This window comes from Oreochromis niloticus, linkage group LG3, assembly GCF_001858045.2.
Source record: "Oreochromis niloticus isolate F11D_XX linkage group LG3, O_niloticus_UMD_NMBU, whole genome shotgun sequence".
In the NCBI taxonomy this organism is placed as follows: Eukaryota; Metazoa; Chordata; class Actinopteri; order Cichliformes; family Cichlidae; genus Oreochromis; species Oreochromis niloticus.
Window position 1 is genome coordinate 52581038 of NC_031967.2, and position 25956 is coordinate 52606993.

General features: G+C 39.4%; 1 long non-coding RNA gene across 2 annotated transcripts; it reads right to left on the reverse strand.

The window, feature by feature from the left end:
- Positions 1 to 1410: 1410 nt before the first annotated feature.
- On the reverse strand, positions 1411 to 21697 carry LOC106098947 (uncharacterized). 2 transcript variants are annotated; one of them, XR_003219379.1, is made up of 10 exons: positions 21439 to 21697; positions 18910 to 18977; positions 18050 to 18403; positions 16598 to 17887; positions 15448 to 15547; positions 8604 to 8957; positions 6589 to 6924; positions 6275 to 6421; positions 5235 to 5328; positions 1411 to 1655 (listed from the first exon to the last, which is right to left on the reverse strand). It is a non-coding gene; the product is annotated as an uncharacterized LOC106098947 (long non-coding RNA). The 2 variants fall into 2 exon arrangements; XR_003219380.1 differs by lacking the exons at positions 1411 to 1655; positions 5235 to 5328 and having other exon boundaries at positions 6375 to 6495.
- Between the last annotated feature and the right edge of the window lie 4259 nt (positions 21698 to 25956).

Below are 25956 nucleotides of genomic sequence, written 5' to 3' on the forward strand. Positions count from 1 at the left end.
CCTGAAGTTAATGTGTTCATTTCCACCTTCATGTCTTTATTCTTAAAGTCTATTAGGACAAGTTTATGGTCCCCCACACTGTGCAGATGGGATAGATACATAGTAAGCAAAAGTTTATACAAATATTAGCCCTCAATGTGAAATATATGAAGAACATGTGGTATATGCCAGCCAGTCCTAATCAAATATATGTGTGTGTGTGTGTAAGACAGAAGCAGACAACTCTAATCAATCTATAATAAATAGTGATGACGTCACCTTCTGCTGGGGTAGCAAACACTCACAAGCAAGGATTAGGGTTAACCCTTAATCCTTAATGTCCACAAGAGGTTTCTGTAGACCATAAAATGGTATCCAAGGTTGCCAATACTTTAGTAAGACAGAGGTGGAAAAACGATCCAGAGTTATAGAGTAAATTAGTCCTTTTAGTTTTTCTCAATACAGCTGGATGTAATTACTGCAGGAGAGTCAGGAGGAGCTGGAGGCCTGCAAGCTCAACAACTTCATCTCACAAACACATTTGTCATGTGGTTTTATAAAGGGTCTCTTAAAAGTTGCACATTATGACACAAACGTTGTTGGTGAGAATAAACGAGACTCTTGAACTGAACATTTTTGAACTGAGACTTAAACATACACACTGTTTCTCCTCCTCATTCGTGTGCAGCCTTTCATGACGTGTAGATAACCTTAATGGTTTTCACAGAAACATCACAGCTATCACAAATCTAATGTGCATTTCTTCTTATGGAGCCACAGTTTGTTCTAAATCTAAGATGAACACTGACTCCCTCATAGAAAAGTTGTATCAGTATTGTTTTGGTGCAGTGTGAACAATTTCTCTGGAATATAAAGAAATCTTTCCTCTGCTGAGGAAGAGCTGAAGAGGACATGTCAGCTTTCTGCTGGTCTTCATCACTTTAATGTCAGACTCTGGTTGTTCTTCTGCTCTCACAGAAAAGTTCCCAGTTTCCTGTTTCAGACCAGATGTATATAAACTAGTTCCTCAAGATGGGGAGGAAGTGGGAGTATTCTTCTTCTGTTTCTTGGAGATCACAGCTATCACAGTGATGATCACAACAAAAGCAGACAGAGCAGCTACCAGTAAAAAGCGTCCTCTGCTGACTCCACCTGTCTCCTCTCCATCTGCTGTGTGTCCTCGTGATGCACCTGCAGATTAGACAGATGTGAGACATCAGCTGTGTGTCAGGTGATGACCTATACTTTTACTGAATATTATGAAGTAAAAGAAAATGCACTATAAAAACAATGTAATAAATATAGCCTTCTATTACAAAACCTACCCTTTAATAACTCACATGGAGGAACAACACTCAGGCTGATGGTACTAATCCTGTGGTTTGTTCCTCTCCTGAAGACGCGACACTCATATGTCCCATTATCAGCAGCTGTCACATTCTTCAGAATCAGAGACACGTCTCCATCCTTCATCTGTCTGTCCTGCAGATCCACCCGGTTCTTAAAAGCTGGATGCTGGTTGTCTGGAACAAAAACCTCATCTCTGTACAAAAGGACATATTTTTCCTTCAGGTCAGCTCTGCTCCACTGCACAGCCAAGATCTGCTTATTATTAGTTGGAGCTCCACATGGCAGCGAGATGTTCTGTCCAGTCTCAGTTGTGATGTTTGTCTGGTCTAAAAGAGGAAACAACACAGAACAGAGACAATAAAAGAAACATTCAGCACAACAGCCAATCAGAGTGAGGCACTACATACCTGAGCTCTGATTGGCTGCACTAAACCAAAGAGAGTAAAGACTCTGGTACACTGATGTTCTACAAACTGACCATCAGACCAGTTTATTGAGTTTAAAAACATATAATGAAACATCAGTTTTTTTGTGCAAAACTAAGAAACATGACTAACATGCTACAGGTGAGAAGCTGCTGTACCATACTTAGCTGTAAGTGAAGTGTTTTCTTTAGTTGAGCTATTCAGTGATATAATGTTTTGAGCTAAGTTATTGTTCTGTTTTGGCTGTTGTAAACAGGGTACATATTTCCCCCTCTCACCCCTCCCTTCACACCATCTTGAAATATTCTGCAATGCAAACAACATTTAATTCACTGCATGTCGGTAGGGGATGATGATCATTCTGTTCCGATTAAATTTTTCATTAAGCCAATAAGCATCACTGTTTCAGAGTGAAAAATACCATTAACCACATAAAGGGAATAGAAAGGTTTCGCTTTATGTGTGTGTGAACAACATACTTAATCATAGTATGGCGGGATCTCTGCGAAAGTCATGATTAGTACTTTAATAAGCAAAAGAAAAGTTACTTATTGGAGAACAACTATGCGAGGTTTGACTGACTGACACGACTGATGTTTATAACCGGTGCTTTCAAATATTTGGCCGAGGAAAGAAAGATTAGAAAGAGGCATACAAACACATTCATTACCAATTAATGTGACTTGTAAGTAAGTCATTTTACTTACTTTTATAGGAAAAGTCACATCTCTAATTGAAATCTATCAGACTGTTTGTGCAAGTTTAAAATTGCTGCTAACCATCAGCTAATGTGAAAATAGCCAGCTATAGTGAGTGGTGAATCATTTAGCAAAGGGCCAATGATGTGATGAGTACGCTCACTTTTCAGTAATCAGTCTGGATGAGGCTGAACTGAAGAGACAAGCCAAATGTTTTAGAGGAATTAAAATATAAGCATGTTTCACTCACTTGTAGATAAAACAATTAGAGGTGAATATAGGAGCATTATTAAAGAAGCCATTTATGACAAATGGATGGAGACAGTGGAGCAGTAAAGGCAAATGAAAGCTGTTGAGTCATAGAGGGAAGAACACGTGGTTCCAAACAAACAAAAAGGCAAAAAATGAAGCACTGGCAAAAATGATAAGCAAGATCTAGATCACGCCTCTATTCAAACACAGTGGTGATAAAACCGCCACATTTCAAAGTTAGCACAGAAAATGAGGAAATTTGTGTTTGGTTGATTATTTCTTTGTTCTCCATCTGTTAGAAACCTCTTCAACATCTTCTGGGGCACCACAAGTAACAGCATGCCTGCATGTCAGACTAAGCATAAGTTTGTGTGAAACTGATGCTTCCACTACACCAGATTAATATTAAAGTTTTCATAAAATTTTACAGATTTAAAGTGAAATAATATAAAATATCATGTTAATTAAACACTGGAAAGATTTAAAAATATATTTTCTCCACAAGGCAGTAGAAATATTGATGGGCCATTAAAAGTCAGAGGCAGAGAAAAGTTAATTTTTCTTGCTTAGATTTCATATATAGCATAATAGCATTCTGCAATTTCATAAAGTCAGCATCAAAGCGAAAAACACTGTACTCTATACAGGAGGCACAGACTCAGGATGTTTCCATTGTGGTTTAACCAGGAGTGTACCCAGAGGGTGTCATGGAGTGTCATCTCTTCTGCATAACAAGTACTTTCACTTTTAGCTAAAACGTTGATACTTTGGACTTACGTAAAGTCTAAAAAGTTTCTTTCAAAGGTTTGAAAAACATGGTAAAGCCCTGTGCAGACACTTTTCTGTAAACAGTCTGTATTATGGCTGAACGTGAGCCTGAAAAATCAAAGGTTTCCACACCATTTATCCACACTGCTGATTTTTGTCAGATCACAAATCTCCACAAATCCTGGAAACGCTCCCTGCGAAAGGAGAACCCCATCCCGCAATGAGTAGAGCAGGGGTTGGCAACCCTGGGCACGTGTGCCACAGCTGGCACGCGAAGGGTTAACAAATGGCACGATATAGCTGGACTGGCCATCGGGCATACCGGGCGGTAGCTTTTGTATTCATTTAAAGGCTTTATTGCTTTAAAACCCTCTTGTCAAAATGCCCGGGCTGCTTTTTGTCCCAGTCCAGCCATGGGCACGACACGCAGTGAATTAATCTGAGAAGGTGCATTAAAAAATAAATGGCCGGGCCAGCAGTGCACATCGCAAATTAGCTCACATAGACACATTAGTTGTACCGCTTCTTAATGACGGTATCTTAGCTAACAACCCCAACTATCAGATTCAACTTGTAATTGCTAGCTGGCAGTTTTTTCAAGCGATGTTGAAATTTCCACATTCCGACACTTCAAATGCTTCAGAAGCTGTCCGCTCAGCGCAGCATCAGCACCACGGAAATACACGGATACATCCATAGACTCGAGACAGAATTCACAATGTGTTTTTCGGGACTGTCAGGTGGACCAATGTTTTCTTTTCTCATCAAACCAGAAAGCTTTAATGAGCAGCTCGATTTGTCTCACATTAACTGGCTGGACACAGAGGACATCGAAATGCAGCTGACCGAACTGAAAAGCTCGACTCTGTGGGGGTCAAAGTTTGCAGAACTACAGACGCAGCTGTAATCCACAGCTGTGCGTGTTCATGGAGCTTGCATTTTCACCTGCTGGACATCACTACCTGTCAAGTTTAACTGTCTTCAGAACATTGCAGAGGCCTTATTGACAGTACTTGGCTCTACATATCTGTGTGAGCAGATTTTCTCTCACATGAGTGTCCTCAGGTAGCCGTCTGAATGCTGGACACTCGGAGACCTGTGTCTCTGAGTGGGAGACCAGAGATCAGATTAACATGTGTATCTCTGTATTAACAAACATGTCATATTGGCCCAGGTTTATTTTTCTTATCATTGTTGTGAGGAGACCATAAATAGCATTTGCATTTTCTGTTGTACAGTTCATTTGCTGTTATGGATAAAAAGTTTCTTTTTTTTGTTTCAAATATAGCTGACAACTATTCGCTGATAGCTGCCAACATCTGAAAACAAATATAATTCTATAAAGTGGTTCTATATAGTGTGTAACTGTCAATATAGAGCGTTATTACATTTATTGCTAATGCAATCATATGGCACACTGACTTCTGAGGAAATTTTAGATGGCACTCGCCATCAGAAAGGTTGCCGACCCCTGGAGTAGAGTCTACAACATCCACTATCTCATTATCAAACACTGCAGTGTATTAACTCAAGACTCTTCATCCAAGATCAATAAAAAGTGATTCAGGAAAAGAGGAAGTCATATTCTGGGTTATTTGGCTGCAACCTTTGCTGCTCCAAATAATACACAAAAATGAACATTTCACATGTTAAACAGATCACTCTGAATTATACTTATTAACCATTATTTAACCCTTATTACTCATAGGTTTCTTTTTAGTTCTGTGGGAATAAAAATACAAACAAATTCAGTTTCACTCACATGCAGATGCAGAAATTAGGGATGAAATCAGGAGGAACTTGAGAGAATCCATCTGTGTCCACAGCTGTGAGATACTGCAGAGGCTTCATCTACACTGAAAGATGTTGACAGGGAACAGAAACCTTTTATACGCAGAGAAGAGAAACAGAAAGAGAGACAGGACACTGTATCATAGCATCTCATAAATCCCCCTTCAGCAACCACAGAAGTAAATAAATAAATTGTTTCAGCAGTAGTGAGGCATATAAGCATCCCAAATTCAAAACAAATACAGTGAAGGGAAGGATGGAGTCAGTCAATCTAATAGTTTGCGAAACTGGGCAGACTGACTGAAAGAAAACTGTAACTGAATCAGAAGACAGAAGCAGTCAACTTTTTCTCTAACAAATTATATAATAAACTAGAAAGCGAAAATTTCGGAAGAAATTTTAAGTGTGCCTATGCCGCTGCTAATCAGTGTAGTTTGCCATTCATACGGCTGCTTAGGGCAAAACTCAGAAGAGCAGCCATTCTCCACCATGAACTATGGTAAAAACAAACACCGCTCACGCTTCACAGATGACAGCTTACAGTTTTGTGTAAAGATGAATTTACTTCGTACAGCGCCGATTTGCAGACGCTGTGCACACAGGTTCATGAGCAGAAGGTTCATGAGCAGAAGTCCCATTGTACCACGGCAGACCCGACAACAATCCGACACACACCCAAAAAACAGCTGAGAGAGCACAGACTACGCCCGAGAGGCGTGATTGCAGATGCCGCTCAGGTGGGTCCACCTCCCCTGCAACAGACCACGCCCTGCCACACACATCAAACACGTAAAATAAATATTTATGCACTTTTGCATTCACTTTTTGTTTTTTGTTATTTTTACACAGTGTTCTGAAAGATGAACAATGGTCTACAGCCAATCTTGTGTATTATTATACAAACTTTGGTTGTAAGATTCAGATAACTATTTAATAAAAGCTAAATAATTTATATGAGAGTAAGAAAGAAAAGTATATCTTTGTGTCCACCTTTCTCTGTTAATGCCCTACCTGGCCGTGGGGAGGAAGTAAGCGTATTATTCATCTTCTGTTTCTTGGAGATCACAACTATGACAGCGATGATCACAACAAAAGCAGGCAGAGCAGCTACAAGTCCAAAGCGTCCTCTGCTGACTCCACCCTCCTCCTCTCCATCTGCTGTGTGTGGTGGACATGCAGATTGGACAGATGTGAGACGTCAGCTGTCAGGCAGGTGATGACTTATACTATTACTGTGTATTATGAAGTAAAAGAAAATGCACCATAAAAACAACTTAATAAATATCAAAGCCTTTGACCATAAAATCTACCCTTTAATAACTCACATGGAGGAACAACACTCAGGCTGATGGTGCTAATCCTGTGGTTTTTTCCTCTCCTGAAGACACAACACTCGTATGTTCCAGTGTCATTAACCGTCACATTCTTCAGAATCAAAGACACGTCTCCATCCTTCATCTGTCTGCTCTGCAGATCCACCCGCTTCTTAAAAGCTGGATGCTGGTTGTCTGGAACAAAAACCTCATCTCTGTACAAAAGCACATATTCTTGCTCCAGGTCAGCTCTGCTCCACTGAACAGCCAACATCTGATTATTATTAGTTGGAGCTCCACATGGCAGCGAGATGTTCTGCCCAGACTCAGCTGTGATGTTTTTCTGGTCTAAAAAAGGAAACAACACAGAACAGAGACAATAAAAGAAACATTCAGCACAGCAGCCAATCAGAGTGAGGCGCTACCGAATTTCCCAGAGGAGCTCACCCGAGGGATTAATAAAGTTTTATCTTTTTTATCTTATCTCTTACAGAGAGACCTGAGCTCTGCTGAACTAAACCAGAGAGAGTAAAGACTCTGGTACACTGATGTTCTACAAACTGACCATCAGACCAGCTGATTGAAAAGAAACTGGACTAACATGCTACAGGTGACACGTGGTAGGTACCTATTTAAAATAGGACAGAGCCGTAGGCGCACAGTCAGTTAACAAGAATTTAATTTTTAATACAAAATAAAAGTAACAATGCAACAGCGGAACCTAAAAACGATTAAAAACTTTACCCTATTAAAAACGATAAAACTGTATGATTGACCGTGAGACAGGACAAGCGCTGCGGGGAACCATTTAAGAACAAATCGGCATAACACACAGGTTAAAAGGGGACGGCGACTCACACATGACCCCAAATGGACAAATCTTCAGTGCCGTCTTCACTCAGGCCCACCATTGTGCATGCAAAAGCGGTGAGAAAAAAAGGATTTGTTTTCCCTGCAGCGCCTTCACCGTTCGCGACATATATATATATATATATATATATATATATATATATATATATATATATATATATATATATATATATATATATATATATATATATATATATATATACATACATAATGTATATATATATACACATAATGTGTATGTCACATACAGGTGAGAAGTTGCAGTACCATATTTACTGAACTGTTTACTTTATTTGAGCTATTCAGTGATATAATGTATTGAGCTAGTCTGCTTCCAGACTAGTATTACTATAAAAAAAGATCACTATAACATGCAAATATTGTTTCTGTTCTAGTGTGAGCTCCATCTTTTGTAATTATTCCTATGTGTCAGGCTCTGACAGCGGTGCAGTGGTTAGCACCGCTATACCACAGTGAGAAGCTCCAGGCTGAATTTGCTGTTTTGTGAAGAGTTTGCAGAGCTGTTATGTTTTTGATAACCACAGAACAATTTATTATTTCCTATTTTTCACTTTTAAACTAGAAGTCCATGTTGCTTAGCCTCCTGGCAAAGCTGCTATCAATAAAAGCTGTAAATTTTCTTTCTATAAAATCATATTTCTGGACATGTTAAATCGACTGCCTCTGTATTACTCCGGACTGGAAGCTGCTTCTTATTTGTTTTAAATATGAATAATGTCAGAAAACCAACAACAACAGCAGCAAGCCCAACAAAACAAACAACCATTATAACAGTTGGAGTTACTATGTCTCCCACATCCTGCATGTTTCCAGCTTCACTTTCCACGAGTTGCTGCTGCAACAACTTTTCATCTGTTTCACCTGCAGAGAGAACATCAGCTGTCAGAGAATATTTCAAGAGTGGTTTAATGTTTAGCATCTGCGTTAGCAGCATGCTAATGACTCTCCCCTTCACACTTCACACTAAAAGAAGTGAGCAGAAGAAACTGTGGATGAGTTTTAGCTCACTGGCTTTTGTTTGTCTATTTGCCAAGTAACAAATAATCAGTCATTAGATTTTTAGTTTATAATTTCATGCTTTTATGTTTTCGGGGTTTTTATGATGTGGGATCTGAGTGTGAGCTCCACAAACTCACCTGTGACAATGAGGTCAATGAAGTGACTGATCTCAGTGTGAACTCTTTTACTTCTCACAGGGTTCCTCACTGCTACGTGACACTCATACATCCCAGTGTCATTAAACGTGACGTTGTTCAGGATCAGTGAAACGTCCCCATCTGTCATCTCTGGGTCCCTCAGCTTCACTCTTCCATGAAAAGATGGATGTTGGTAGTTTTCATAGGAGCGTTTGTTCCTGTAGAAGTAGACGTAGCCGTCTGTGTTCAGGTCAGCTCTGCTCCACTTCAGCACTGAGATTATTTCATCTGTGGTAATCTGACACTGGAGAGTGATGTCCTCTCCAAGCTTCGCCTGCAGATTCTGCTGCAGAGCTGAAGGGAAGAAAATAATCTTTTTTAAATGTAACTCCTTTTTAAATTTTTAAAACATTTTTAACTGTTAATGCCACTTGATAAGAATTTGTGGCTGAAAAATCAAGACAACAGCAAAGAGCCTCAAACAGCAGTTCCTCTAATACTCATCAGTCCTCACAGAGCACCATGTTAAAATGTTTATGGTCTATAAAACCAGTTTTGGTCCCTGTACCTAATTTCCCGTTCTGTAACAGCTTCGTGTGGGCAGAGGCTTAAAATCAGAGACATACTTGATTACGATGAGCCCTAAAACAGGGCTGTAGCTGCTGGCTGTCTGCTAAGCTTCCCTCAGTTAGTTGTAATATTTTTTGGCGTCAAATAAACTCCAACTATGTTTACTTGACTCTGTAAAAAACAGTCTCAAGGTGTAATTCCGTTAATTTAAATGTAATTTCAGAGTATTTTAGCTGAATTATGTTATTATTATGTACCTATACTTACAAATCTTTACCCAGTGCACTAAAATAACACACTAACAAGTCAAAATTTTACAGGAAAGAAAGGCGTAATAAGTACCTATAAGCAGAGTGTAACTTTTGGCAACTTTACTTTGTATTTTGTTGTCTATTTATTTCAAAGGTACCTGATTGTTGTGCAATTTTATTGTCTATCACACGAAAAAATAAATATTATACACCCTTATTAAACATAAAGTAATGATTTTAATTAAAATGCAACTGAAACATGTAAAATACTTTTTTATTTATTCGAATAATTGCTCATTTAGAATGTGGCCAGTGTCACATTTAATGACAGTGGGATTTATGAGTGCTTGGTATAAACTGAATGTGTGCTAATCAAGTTCATTTCATTTGACTAAATTCCATTAAATCGAACATTTAAATTTAACCTATGTAACAAAATTACATGAAAATATATAAATATATGTATATATATATATATATATATATTGTAAAGGAATTTCTTTCACTTATGTATTAATCACATTATTTTATTGTAATGCCTTGGTGCCACTGGATTTTAACATGTCTGACACCCATACTGTAAGACAAATGGTGGGGGTCTAGTTAGGAAGTTGGGGGAAGCAGACAACTCCACAGGAAGAGTCTTTTGTCTCTTCCAGGGAGTGGTGAATCTTAAGGTGTGAAACATCTGTGTACTGCCTTTTGTTCCTGGAGAAGGTATTTAAGTGAGAGCCACACTACTCTCAGTGAGACTCTGCTGACCCTGCCCCGTGGTCATGCAGGCTCTCCACCAAGCTTGGTTTTCTGTTCTTTGTGTGCTTTGATTAAAGAATGTTGGCTACCGCTCACCGCTCATCTGCAGGCTTTATTTAAGTGGAAAAACTTCCACAACAGAATGGCGCTGTGAGCAGGGTGGTCCGTGTGGTCGCTGAACAACGGTTCCGTGGATGGGCTGATCACCCCTGAGGTAAAAGGTACCTTTGTCCTACCGGCTGTTGAAGCAAAGGAAATGGAGGAGTCACGGAGCCGCGTGTTTCAGCAACCACCGAGACCATCGATTTTGAGGGGACTCCTGCAGATGGGTGAGTGATAGCTAACTTGTAACAAGTCACGAGAGTTTTGTGTCTGGCAAGAGGTGAGCGTGTTGCAGCCTTCGGGGAGCCCAAGAAGGTGTGTTATGACCTTCCAGGGCAAGAGCTCCGAGGGAGTCTTCGTGTAGAATCACGGAGTGACATCTCTAGCGTCTTCTAAAAGATCCTAACTTCTTCAAAGGAGACTGGGGGTGGCGGTGTTCGTTCCTTGGTCCGTAGAAGGCAAGGAACCTCACGGGGGACGCCTCGTGTAGTAGGAAGAGAATCTAGATTCCAGGGGCAGTCAGCGGAGCCGGATTAGCGGCTCGAGAGGCGACTGCGGCAGACGTTCCACCAGGCGGCCAGGGACAAAACTCAAAGTGTGACTGTATGTTAAGAACTGTGGGTAAAAGTATGTTGTGAGATTGCAGAGAATGGTTGTGTGGGAAAAGTTGATGTGTGTGTAAAAAAAAAAAAAAAAACAGTGAAAAATGGGGTTCAAAATGTTGAAAATAGGGAACAAAAACAAGAAAAAAAAAAAAAGAGAGGAGTGTAGAAATGTGCGTAAAGGTTGTTTCCAACTAGCGGGAGACGGTGGTACTGCAGGCCACCAGCTCCCCTAGGGTGGGCACACACACAAAATTAGCAGAATTGTTGATGAAAATAAGTAAAAATAGGAAGAGGGTTTGGTGATTTTCAATGTAGAACAACTACAATCTCTCTGGGTTTTTAAGAAAGGGGACTTCAGAACCAGAGAGGGGAGACGTGTTTCTTTAAGCAGTGATAAGAATAATCAAAATGTCTCAGTGTGTCACTTGCAGGTGAAGAGCAGACCCTGATCAATTTTTCACGTGCAGCAGTCGGAAGAAAATTGTAGGTTAACATCATTTAGAAACACTCAAGCCAAGTTTTGGCTGAATTGTTTTACAGCTTAACTTCCATGTGTTTGTCACCCTGAGAACACAAGCTCCAAGAATCTCTCCCTGAAGACAAGAAATGCAGTTCCAGAACAACGAGATGGATATCAGGAGCTCACAGCAGTATCCTGAGCAGTGAAGAAAAGGTCCAGCAGCAGCAACTGTGCAAGACAGCGACAGCAAGGAGAAAAATGGCATCATCATGACTGGATGGATGGATGTGCATTTCCAACGAGCTGCAACTTCACTGTGTGTGAATGGACCTTTGAAAAGACTGTCTGAGTTGGACATTTGCCACTTTTGGAGCAAAATGGCAAGATGAGACAGTGGAAAACACAGGACAAGTGACTCTCACTGGACTGCTGCAAGGGGGGAGAGATGAGATGAGACCACAGTGGAAGGAGCAGGGGAGAACATGGCTGTTTTAGTGTGGGAACTGAAATTTGGGTTTAGGAAACTGGGAAGAAAAAACGACTGCCTTGCGTGAAGAATTGAAAAGTGTCTGGAGAACCGCAAAGAGGAGAGGTACACAAACATGAAAATGCATTAATCCTACTAACACAAACACACATGCAATGAAGCTCATGAAGACCAAATAGCATTTTAAGCATGCATTGCTGTTACCATCATCTTGTCCGGTTCACTTAGTGGGTTAAGAAGTGATACATAGACTAGTGAACTAGTGTTATTTTGGGGAAGGATGATTGAATTATTGCAGGGGTGAACAGAGTGCTGCAGGGGGGTCAGATGAGTGGAGACTAATAGATTATTGAGTTTCTTGTTTCTGATGTGTGGGGGAGGTCTTATCATGGCACACATCTGGGTACATGTGGGGAAAACAAAACTCATTATCTAATAGAATATTGTTGTTGTGTGAGATGTGTGACTGGTGGATGAAAGTTTGGGAGATTTACTGATGCATTTTCTTTTGGTACCACTTTGAAACTGCCAATTAGTTTTGTTTTGATCTATCATTCTAAGAATATGCTTAGACAACTTCTAAAAAGAGGCCTTCATATTTTTTATTTTTAACAGTGCACTGAGATTTTTGTTTGGCAATTTCCTCTTTCCAAGCAGGCCTGCAAGATCGGGATCGAAAGCGCTACACAACATGTTGAATAATCGCAAGTGAGTTTCTCCAAAAATTAGAATGGGCTCGGGAGAAAGCCACTTATTTGGGACAATCAGAAAACAAGTCCCTGTCAAAACGGATTCAGCGAGGTAATCCGGTCTAAATTCTTTTTTCTTTTTTGAAATGACGTCATTGCTGGCAGTAGAAACTTATTGCGTCACGAAAGGTTCTACTGTCAGTAAATAAAAATGGGGACTGACTGTGGGGACTGACAAAAGCTTGACTGACTTGACACCAGTGTGCAAGATTGCACCTCCACCTTGACCTGACAAAAGGGTGGATGTATGTATGTATGTATGTTTCTTTTTACAGGAGCAGAAAGGTGACAGCAACAGGTTGTAGGGGCTTTTGGGCCATGCTGACTTAACCTTTTAATTGCCACTTTCTGTGTCTTTGAATTTACCAGCAGTGTGTTATTCATGACCTTGTATTGTTTACAGTGCAGAGGTCACTGTGAGAAAGTGTGCATACAGATGCGCTGCGCTAACATCTATTTTTCCACAGCAAAGGGTTAATCGTGGGATCTAATCACATGATTTACAGCAGGACACACCACTGGCTAATGTTTTCTTACGACAGGGCCTGGAGTGAAACTACTTCAGAGGAGAATCCCTGGGAATTTTTAAGAGACAATGCACAACTTCATTGTGCATGTCTAATTGTGCTAAGCTGACATAGGGCAAAAGAGGGTTTTCCGTGGAAGCTTTCATTTTTAAATTGCAGAGACCGTGACATGAGGGATATGGAAGGATTGACGCAGATACAGACCACGACCGGGAGAGAACGCTTCAAGAGGACCAGTGAGAAGCAGGGACCATCTGCAGGACAGCAGACAAACGACAGTGGGCTGCACCACTGGGCTTCCAAAGGATTGTCATGAGGAGATTTTGAACAGCAAAAATCTTAAAATAAAATGAAAGAGTTTCGCCGTTGACGTTGAGGAAGACCACTAAGGTGTACGACGTGCTCTGCCTTAAATCTACAGCTGCGTTGGAACAGACATCGAGGGATGAAGAGAGCGTGCCAAGCTCCAAAAGTGACAGCGCAGAGGGAGATCAGTGTTGGAATTATAACTCTGTAAACGGCACAGACACCAGGAGCCATGACTGGGACTGGGAATGACCATCCAATGCTTTTTCACTTTGCCATGCAAAGTACTTTGACACTCTGGAGAAGACCTTTCCTCTGTATCATTGTTGTTGCCATTTGCATGTGAGAGCTTAGATTGGGGGGAAGATTAAAGATGAACAAAGGGTGGTGGGAGAACAGTGCAGTGAGGATACACAGTGTGAAACTCCTTTAAGTGTAAAATAATGTTGATGTAATATACAGAATGTTGGGAAAGAAATTCTGGTTTTAATGTGATTCTTGATTTGAGAATCAAAGGGTGGGATTGTAAAGGAATTTCTTTCACTTATGTATTAATCACATTATTTTATTGTAATGCCTTGGTGCCACTGGATTTTAACATGTCTGACACCCATACTGTAAGAAAAATGGTGGGGGTCTAGTTAGGGGGGGAAGCAGACAACTCCACAGGAAGAGTCTTTTGTCTCTTCCAGGGAGTGGTGAATCTTAAGGTGTGAAACATCTGTGTACTGCCTTTTGTTCCTGGAGAAGGTATTTAAGTGAGAGCCACACTACTCTCAGTGAGACTCTGCTGACCCTGCCCCGTGGTCATGCAGGCTCTCCACCAAGCTTGGTTGTCTGTTCTTTGTGTGCTTTGATTAAAGAATGTTGGCTACCGCTCACCCCTCATCTGCAGGCTTTATTTAAGTGGAAAAACTTCCACAACAATATATATATATATATATATATATATATACATACATACATACATACATACATGTGTGTGTGTGTGTGTGTGTGAAATGAAAGTAAATGAGTTTAAGTTTAAATATATCACTCAGTCAGTGACAACCTGAGCTGAACCAAGTGTGTCAACATTGTAAACTTTCATATAAATAAAGCTTATGTGTTCAAGTTCAATAAAAATGATCTTTAGTCAAACATCACTTCAGACTCCCTCCACCTCCCTGCATGGGAGCTCTGAGTTTCATGAATTTACAAAAAAGAAAAAAAAGAGACTCAAATACACAATAATTAAAGTCACAAGTTAATATAATATTTTTTTATGTTGTGGAATTATTAGAGGCATATTTGGAATGCACTTCTCTACAATAAATCTGAAAATCTTATATGTTAGCACAAAACACTCTCAGCCCCACTCATCACATATGCAAAGTCCAGAGCTGTCCTTGTCATGTTTTAATTCTGGCAGGTCTCACATTGGAGCTATGTGACATAAATGATTTCCTTAAAACCCAAAGCAGAAGTGAAAGGAGAAATGAAAGACTCCCAACCAAAAGAGAAAGTCTTGGATTGATGTTTTGCTTTCACTTCCCATTTTTACTTTTTTTTTTTTTTTTTTTTTTCACTGTTAGACTCAGTTGTAGTGGGGAAAAAACGTTAAGATAAAAATGCAAAGTTACACCGTTAAACACACTTTAAAAGGAAAAAGTTGTCCAACATCTCCTGTAAGTAACATCTCCTGGTGTCCATTTCAGACCCTGGAGTGACTGATGCTGTTCTCATCGTGCAGCAATTCAAAGAACACACAAACCACAAAGTGGCTGCTGACTCAAAACACAATCAGCTTACAGCAGCCAGATTCAGGTGAGCTCTGGGACTTTAAAATCCCTCCACCCCACCCCTGGATCTGACATCAGCTGTTACATCATTAAACATGCTGCTGTAAAAATGCTGAACAAAATGACTACAAAGAAACAGAGGAGCTCAACCTGCAAACAAAACATGGGAATCAACATTTAACCTGTTAAACACATTACACAGATTTAAACTTACCTAATAAAATATATTTTTTAAGAAAACTCTTTCACTCACCTAAAGAGCAAGAAATCATGAACAAGAAGACTATGAGGGACTCCATCTGTGACTGCTGTGACTGGAGGCTGGGAAGTGAAGTGTCTGTCTGCAGCCTGACCTGCAGTGAAAACAGAGTTGGTTTCATTTTACTTATGTTTCACTTTGTAAGAGAGAGAGGGAGAGAGAGCGCATAGATGAATATAAAAAACTCATTCTTTATTGGATTATCAAAATCTGTGATCTCCTTCAGGAGAAACTTGGCCTTTACATTTTTGGAATCAACAAATACATCAAATTAGCGTTAGCATGCAGCATCACAGTACACACATGATGGCAAAATATTACACAGATGCTAAATGATCCTCGGGGCTTTGATTTTGAGTCAGTTCTTCAACATTTTACTGATGAAACTTTTATCAGTGTGATGTGGAGCATTAGCAACAAGATGAGTATTTACAAGAAGGCCGAGCAGTTCTGAGAAGTGTTACAGTTTGCTATGCTTATTTTAACCAGTAGATGGCAGCAAAAGTCACAATATGAGAAATATTTAGGACAATAAGAATAAAGTGATGAAAGTCGTAGCAGTGACTTTTATGATGTGTGCAGACGAATGCAGATTGAGGCACAGAGACTGTGGCTGCAGAGAAGACTTTTCTTCTGCTTGATCAGTTTAATCCGTCACATTTTATATTGTTATTCAAATAAAACGGACTGCAGTTTGCAAAAAATGAGAAATTGTGTAAATAATAGAAGCCAAATATTATGTCAAGTCTCATTTGTACCACTAGCGCAGCATTTATCCTTGTATAATTAAAAGCTTGACTTTATATGAAGTGAAGTAGGGGGTGCTCAAACGGTCGATTAAACGCACAAGAGAAAAACAAAACGGCCTGTTTTTATGTCAGCGCGCAAAGAGAGAAGCACAAAGTCTGCGCAGGTTTTTAACCTCCTCACACCGTCTCTGACCGAACGTTTTGGTTTTTTGGAGGCAGCAAACACAAAAGAAAATGTGTATTTAACCCGCTCCAGAGTTACTTCAGAGTCTGAGCGGAAATGATCCTTAACTGTTTATCTGCAGTGAGAGCTGGCAGGTCACATGGTTCACTTACGCGCAAGTTAACAAATCTAATAAATATGATCGAACCTCTTAGTGTTAGTTCAAACTCACCTGCAGACAAAGACGGTGAGTGCAGCTCGGAACCTCGGATGTCCGAGCAGCCATTTCCGTCTTATTGTTCGGATCATCCTACTTTTCAAAGTTTGCTAAATATCCAAAGGATGGTGAGATTACCCGAGAACAGGAGATCCCGGTTTTTCAATAAAGCTGAAAGTTTCCAAGCGTGAAAGCGGGTGTGTTTGTTTTCAAGTGCACGCTCAAGTGTCTTTTAAAGGAAGAAGAACAAACTGAGGGCGGGGTCATAAACCTTGGGCAAGATACTAACCCCAAGTTGCTCTCGGATGCGTCCATCAGAGAATGAATGTTAAATAGAAAGCACTTAAAGCATAGAAGAAAGTTCCTGTGTGAATGTGGCATGTAGTATGAAGCGCTCTGAGCGATCCGGGAGAGTAGAAAAGTGCTATGTAAGGATCAGTCCATTTAATTTACCAGTGAACAGAAGTTATTATCAGCAGAGTTTAAGTTTAAGTTACATGTAATTTCAGTGTCACTGAAGCTTCTTTTGTTTGATGATTGAATATAAAGAGTCTACCCAAGTGCTTGTTCACAGCTTGATTGTTGGAGCTTTCTTTGCTATTGTTGGGTGTTAACCTGACAGCATAAAGCACCTTGAAGTCAAACCTATTGTGAAATGTGACTATATAAATAAAACTGAACTGAATGTGAACACCAGTGCTGTTTCTACATTAAACAGCTGATTCTGGTATCAATACAAGACCTTTGTTTTGAGCAGCAACTTATCCGAACTTATCCATATGAACCTTTGAATGCAATACATGAGGGTGCCAATTCTTGTTTCTACAGGGACCATGTTTATCTCCTTAATAACCAAGCTGTTAGCTGCTGTTAACAGTTCGTTGCTTCACTTTGCATATGCAAGGACAACATTTATCTTGACTTACAGCTGTCAGCAACTCTAAAAGATTCTCAAAGGGGTTCGGGTGAAGCACACACAGCAGAGATGCAGTGTATATGTAAATAATTGATGTACATTGAGATGTAACAAGAAATTATCCCGAGGGGCTCTTTATTGCATCGTAAAGAAAGTAACATTTCAGGCCATTTCCTCACTCTCATCACTAGGCTTGGCTATGAACTGCTCCTTATTTCTTTTAAATCTCAAAAATACCATAAACCCAATGACAGTAGTGACGAGAACAATAACAACAACAACAACAATAATCTGAACACTCAGAGTTTCTGCTTTTCTATCATACATGTTTCCTTCTGTAGCTCCTTTTTCCTTCAGCTGCTTTTCCGACATGGTTTTATCCGTTTCACCTGCAGAGAAAACATCAGCTGTCAGAGCAGAAAGTAAGACTCCAACACAGCAGGGAACCAACAGGTGAAACTATCACAAGCAAAAAAAGCTGTTTAACATCAGTTTAGGGACCCAAAAAACTGAAATGTGATGCAGTTTCCAGGGCGTGTAGACAAACTCACCTGTGACTGTGAGGTTGAAGAAGTGACTGATCTCAGTGTGAACTCTTTTACTTCTCACAGGGTTCCTCACAGCTACATGACACTCATAAATCCCAGTGTCATTAAACGTGACGTTGTTCAGGATCAGAGAAACGTCTCCATCCTTCATCTCTGGGTCCCTCAGCTTCACTCGGCCATGAAAAGATGGATGTTGGTAGTTTTCATAGGAGCGTTTGTTCCTGTAGAAGTAGACGTAGCCGTCTGTGTTCAGGTCAGCTCTGCTCCACTTCAGCACTGAGATTATTTCATCTGTGGTAATCTGACACTGGAGAGTGATGTCCTCTCCAAGCTTCACCTGCACATCCTGCTGAAGAGCTGAAGGAAAGAAAAGAATCAATCTTTTTTTCCCACTGTTGGAACAGGATATTTAAAACTGAACACACCACAGTTGTTCAACAAAAAAAACAACAACCCTGAAATGATGTCAGAGGAAAAAGTACATTTTTAAGGGTGTTTGTGGTTCCACGTACCACTGGTGTGAAAATGTCACGGAAAATTTTTTTTTTTCCAGTGCAGGCAGGTTTTTCTTTTTAAATGTCTAAAAGTACACTGAGACATCTTGAACATGATCATTATGTATTATTTGTTTAGTTTTTGTATTTATTAATTTATATTTAGCATTTGTGTAAACTAAAAGTACTTGAATTAAAGTTCTAAAAGTACTTGATTAACACGGACCTGATTTAAAACACTCGTGAACGATATTTGCCCAGATAATGAAGCACTGTCATCAATCAAACACTCCACTTTGATATTATTTTGTCCTCTGACACCAAGCATGTGATCACAAATGTCTTGTAAGGCTGTCACATGGTTTTCACCTGAACGCACATCTGTGATGATGTGTTTGCCGTCCAGTCGCTGGTCCCTCTTTGCTTTAAACTACCTCCTGCACAAAAGACAGTGACTGATGTCAGACTGATGTTAATGATTTTCATTTCACACACAGTCGCTGATATCCTGAGCTGAACCGAGAGCAGCATTAACAGTTTAAACCTTTGACGAAATGATTCTTCTGTGAGATATTTTTCATTTCCAGGTAGTCTCTTAACACGTTTAGACACAGGGATCACAAAATGTTAATATGATAGTTTAAGAAAAACATGTTTTATCATATTACAGTAAGATTTTTAATCATTTTGATCACCACAACTGTGAAAATCCCACGTGTTATCGTGAATCACTCTAACATCAACTCATCATATAGCAAAACCCCCCAATACCATTGGAGATTTCCCCAGAAACTCTAAAAAATCTCCATCTTTAGGCCTGTTTAGCACTTCCTGCTTGAGCTTTCATTTCATTTTTGGATTGAAAAAAATCACAGTTATGGTTGAAATACACAGTTTACCATGTTAAACACACTTTAACTGGCAAACTTCTCATACTTGATACAATCCTCTTTAACATCTCAAGCAACAGGACAAGCAACAATAAGCCTGTCTTCATGGTGTTGATTTCAGACGCTGATGGGCTGCTACTGAACTCTGTCACAATGTCGTTCAAGCATGGTGAAAATTTGCACTAAACAAGTGTCAGAAGTGTCAGACTTGTAAGTAGGACTCAACCGCAATATATAAGTTGATTCATCATTAATTTATCAAGTTGGTTCAACTCAAGTACATTAATAAAGAATGCTTAAAAAATAAAGCAATTTAATAATCATGGAAATTCTTTCCATGATTTTTTATGTTCATTCGAAGAGTTATTTTTTGAGGGTGCTCTTTCATTGTTAAAGACTTGAGTGTACTGAACTCATTGCATTAATCAAGATATATGAAAAGTGACAGTGAAAAGACTTTTAGTCATGTTTTGAACAACTCGAATTAAAGTTTTTGTTTTTCTAAAGAACAGATAAACTTACTCTTATTAGTTTAGCTTTGAAGTTTGACACGAATTAAAATATAAACATTCTCGGTTTCACTCACCTATAGATGAAACAATTAGAGATAAATACATGAAGATTATTAAAGAAGTCATCTAAAGTATGATGGGTGGACGGAGACGGCGGAGCAGCTGAGCAGAACAGGAGGACTAAAGCAACTGAAGTCACGGGGCTTGAAAAAAAATGTTATTCAAAACCAAACAAATCACACCTCTATTTATATACGAGGCGATATACACAATCCCTTCCGTTAATTTCTTTAATGTAAAGTGTCAATGATGCTGCATTTACAAGAACTAAAGGCTGCTTCACGGAAACGATATCGATTGGCTTGAAAGGCAGCGGTTCAACCCTAGCCACGGTGAAGCGCATTTCCCCTGTCCAGTCAAAAAAAAAAAAGCAAAAGAAAACATAAGCTACTGAAAAATTGACTAGAAAAACCTAATTTTATCAACCTCAGCAGCTCAACGTGACTGCGCCCGTCTATTTCAGTCCGATCTGTTTAAATAAAAATATCAGGACTTCATACAAGTTTAAAATGAGAGTTTTATGTTGAGCTTTAATGGATTAATGTGTTGCCTTCAGGATGGGTGTATGCCCGGATACATGCTGCGTCCTGTGGAGCGACAACAACAGAAACAAGAAATCCTCAGATTTTGTGTTTTAAATGTTCTGACAGCAGCAGACAGCGAGATGGATCTCCAGTGGGTAGCCACAGTATCACTTCTGACTTTCAGGTTAAAATCAGCTGTAATCTTCAGTTTCCTTTCACCTCTCAGTGTGTTTTAGGCTGTTTGTAGATTCGGTGCTGTAAAGACACGGTTTATAATCTGCCTACTGAACCGTGTCTTATGTTTCTCGCTCAAAGTGTGCGCGCACAAAGGCTTCTTGTTAATGCCCAGCACTGCTCTCACATCTCATTTGCACCACTAATGCAACATGTTTCCTCGTATATTTAAAGGCTTTACTTTGTAGCTCTCTGTCAGCTGTTCTCTGATCCTTTCTAACATTTTGAGTTGTTTTCCAGAGTCGGAAAATCAGCACTGCTCAGTGTTAGTCGTTGTAAATCTTGTAAATCGTATATTTAACACTCAGAGGAGTGGACACATAGATACTCTCTAGTGTTAATTTAACACTTGGGAGGCGCTCAAACGGTCGGTTACGCGCACAAGACAAAAACAAAACGGCCTGTTTTGATCTGAGCGCGCGCAGTGAGAAGCAAGCAGTCTGCGCAGACGTTTTTTAACCTCCTCACACCGTCTCTGACTGAACGTTTTGGTTTTTGGAGTCAGCAAACAAAAGAGAAAATATGTATTTAACCCGCCCCGGAGTTACTCCACAGTCTGAGCGGAAATTAGGGTTTCCTTAACTGTTTATCTGCAGGCAGGTCCCACGTGGTTCACTTACGAGCAAGTTTACAAATCTAATAAATATGAACAAATCTCTTATGTTAGTTAACGCTCACCTGCAAACACAGACGGTGAGTCAAGCAGTGACGCTCAGATGTCCGAGCAGCCATTTCCGTGTCAATGTTCTGATGATCGGACTTTTCAAAGTTTGCTAAATATCCATAGGATGGTGAGATTTCCCGAAAACAGAACATCCCAGTTTAAACCCTACCAACGAGATTAAAGAGGAGTTTGTAAATAAAGCTGAAAGTTTCTGAGTGTGAAAACAGGTGCGTTCAGTGACAGGGCTGCTTGTCTTTTGAGGAAGAAGAACAGACTGAGGGTGGGGTCATAAACACGTGCGTAATAACAAAGGGGCTCAAGTCAGTGAGCTAAACGTCTGGATTTCGCTAAACAACAACAAAACTCATCACCAATCTATTATCAGTCGAATTAAAACCATCATAGAAGGTGTTTAATAGAATCTAATAGATTCATGCTCAGCTTTAAGTAGATCTTCTCTGACTGTGACCTTCCATACTGACACACACTGTTAGCCTTTGCAGTAATTTCCATAGCTTAGTACTGCAAAATCAACACTAAAAAACTCTAAAAGATGTTTGCAGTTTATTACCTTGCAGCGGGCTTACAGTGACATACCGTGAATAAAGGGTAGTATACCAGTTTCTTAATCACAGTATGATGTTACTTTGTTGACGTAATTTATGACATAACGGTACCGTAAAATAAGCTACGGTGCGTTACCATAATTTGTCCTAGAGTATTATACCACAACAGCAAAAAGCGGTATCATCCTGCAGAACGGTAAGCTACCGTAACACGGCGTCATACAGTGATGCCAGTATGTTACCGTGAAGTGGAGACGAAAAGTCTAACAGTGCAGTGGCCCACACTTGATTTGCTCTACCCTGAGAAAATGAACATGTCTGCCAAGAAATGTGTGCCTAAGAAAGTGACGTGGAGTCAATCATGAAGCTCAAACAAGATCTGCAGTTACAGTTTAAACCAGTGGTGTCAAACATGAGGCCTGGGGTCCAGAACCAGCCCACCAACAAGATGAGTTTCAGCCCGCTGGAGTTGGAGTGAAAAATTATACAAAACTAAAATATTTCCAGATGTAGATATAAAAAAAGAAAATCATCATAAAAACTTGTAAATAAAAAAGAGATAGAAAATGTGACTCACAATAAAAACCAAATTTATTAACCCTTTAAGACCTACCATAGAACCAAGTCCTTATCTTTATTTTACATGCTGTAGTGCCATTTTTGGGAGCATTTCAAGTTGCTATACATCAATACAGCCTTTATAGCCCAGATTCTAATGATATGTATTCATTAAGTCCATAGTAATTACATAAATTGCAAAAAAGTGTAAATAAACTACAAAAAAATATTGAAAACCGTTTTGTTTTGTTTTTTTTACATATATTTCTAATTAGAAACATTTAAGAGACTTATCCCTCAAAACTGCAAATACAAAAAAGTTGCACAAAATAGTTTCCCACCACTTGAAATTTATTTTGAGTGTCTTCATAGTTTTATTTTTGAGATACACCAATTTTTATATACTGCAGGAAAAACTAAAATAAATATTATAATGCAAATTTTCCAAAAAAACTGGATATGCAACAACAAAAAAACCCTATTTCCAGCAGTGCAATTTGAGAAGCATCCCAGAAACTATTCAGAAAAGTATAAAGTCAAACAAGACTTCTAAAAACACCAGTATAGGCTTATAAGGCCCAGAAGGTAAAAAACATTTTCCCTGAAAATAACATAACTTACGGTTACGAGCAGGGAATAGCGGACATGCGATAGTTCGCGCTGATGTTTATTCAAACTTAGTAAGTCTTACAAACAGCTGATTAGATCGGCAAAGCGTGTTTCTGGAATATTATGTTTTTGTTGCTGCAAGTGCTTTTGATGCATTTTTTTTGCAAAGATATATATGGAAGGAAACCGTGACATAGAACAAGCTGATGGCATAAGATGTAAGTACAATTCCTCCGGTTTTATATGCAAAAAAAATTATTGCGCTAGCTTACGTGGTTCTAGTTCTACTGGGATTTAAAAAATCTTAAAGGGTTAATGAAATTGTTCAAGTTGGGTAAAGTATGTTTTTTAATTGGATTTATGTTTTAGCTTTTTCTTTTCCCCAGTGTCTCAGTGACTATTTTCAGAACATAATTCCCTAAATTAAAGTAAAGAAAGTACTGCAGGGTGCACTCTACTAGTTTAAAAAAACAAAAATAAACTCATACAAGTGTTCAGTCAGTGGAGTACTGACACCGACACATGCTTTCCATTCACAGTTAGCATTATTTATTATTAATAAAACACTAGTATCAGCACACCAATAAAAAAGTTAAAACAAAAAAAACGGAAACAGTTTTTTAAATTTTACCAGGAGGAAGTAGTGCAGCTTTGTATTGTACACCATAAACTGAACAGTGTAAATGTCAAAGGGCGCTGAATTAACCCTTAGATGCACAACCTACCAATACCTACACTCTTCCACAAGTGGGGTCAAAAATGACCCCAAATAGAAACAATGCATTTTGCTATAAACTCGGTTGTTTTTCTTCAAAATCTTTAAAACAAAGAGTTGTAATATTTTCATATTTGAGTTATTCCTCATAAAACATGTTTGTGACATGAGGCCCTTTGCATTTTTATTTATTTTTTCATTAATTTTAAGAAATTGCAGTTTTTGTATCACTTGTATCACTTTTGTATGCTTGCTCTGCATATACTGCAGAAGCTGGGTCTTCCCTCTGAAAGGCACAAGTTGTTCATCCACTGTAACACAATCACTGAGGATGAATTTCTGCCTGCAGTTGACCAGGAACAGGTCCCATATGTAGTGGAAAGCTGCCATGTGGTTTGTTTTCAGTCGGTAGCCTCTGGTCATCTTGTCATCAAAGTGCAAGAAACAGCGAATATGTTCAAATCTTTGAATTGACATAGTGGCCTTGTACAATGGGATATGCAGATGACTCCCAAAAAACACATCAACTGGTACATCCCAGTTCTTCTCACTTCCTGCAAGAATGGTCAATCAAATGAAGGCCAAGAGCTTAAGTTTGATTACATTTTTCCACTCTTTTCCCCTGTCTGTGGCTACTCTTCGTGCCTCCATGTTTGTGTATGACAGCACCTCTTCTATTATATTATCAGACATGAACATCTTCCATGCATCTATTGGGGAGACAGTACTATTCCCAGGTGCAAGCCCTGGCCGACTAATTCAGAATATTGTGGCTAGAACAGTAAGAGGGGCTCATTCTGTTAGTCTCAATATCCATTTCCTCTTCAGAGGACTCATCAGAGGACTCCCCTGTATCTGACTGGCCTTGTTCAGTGGGGGGGACAATAGTCTGGGTCCTCTATATCTTAGATGTCAGATTCGGAGTAAATGCCTCTGATGGGCTCTTCATCCCATCCGTCCAGGATCATTTGTAGGTCCACAGGGATCCTAGCTGGCCTCATAGCAGCCATGTTACTTTTGATATAAAAAAAAAACCATCATAAAGTACAATGTTTGAAATGCACAGGACACTATATACAGGGCTGCACATAAATGGTTCGCAGGTGTGCATTCGCTGTCAAAATAAAAGACGCGTACGAGATAAGAAGTTGGAACGCTCGTTTGCATACATTAGATGTTCTGGAGGAGGACAGACATTTGTTCGGAACTCTTAAAGATGCTGAAGAAGCAAGCTCCGTAAGCAATTACTGTGGTGTTCCTCCACCGCAAAAGAAACGCGTATTCTCTGAATTTCAGGGAATACTTTTATTTTGACAGTGAATGTGCACCTTCGGACCACTTATGTGCAGCCCTGACTATAAATCATGTATGTTACTGTGTAAAAATTAACTCTTGATCCATCAGAAGTGTAAGTGGGACAGTCAGAGTTGCTAAGAATGAAAGTTTCATAGAAGATTCCATAGGAACTGCTTGGGGTCATTTTTGACCCCACTTGTGGAAGAGTGAGGTAGTGATACAAAAACTGCATTTTTTTTAAATTAATGAAAAAATAAATAAAAATGCAAATGGCCTCATGTTACAAACATATTTTATGAGGAATACCTGGAATATGAATATATTACAACTTTTCATTTTAAAGATTTTGAAGAAAAACAACCCGTGGGGTCATTTTTGACCCCACGTGTGCATCTAAGGGTTAAAAAACAGCTCTAAACTGTGTTAGCATGGAAAAATACACTATCTGCTTCAGTTTTCAAAATAGCTACACAATCTTAATCTCAACAGTGATAAACACTGTAACATACATGTCTGTGGACACACACAGGAACATGAGAGTAAATCAACACAGAGACCAGTAACTGTAAGGTTTAAAATAAACCATCTCTGCCTGCCAGTGGTTGTTTTGCTACACTAACATTTGCACTTCTTAGTGGAAATATTTTGCTAATTTCGCCTGAGTACTTGTATTGTGCCAGAGCTACTTATACCAGAGTAGCTTTGCATGCAGTTCAAAATGGGAAGCCCCTCTGTGTATCCCTTATCAGATAGTCTATCTACCCTCTTAAGCATAGCTTTCATCTGAT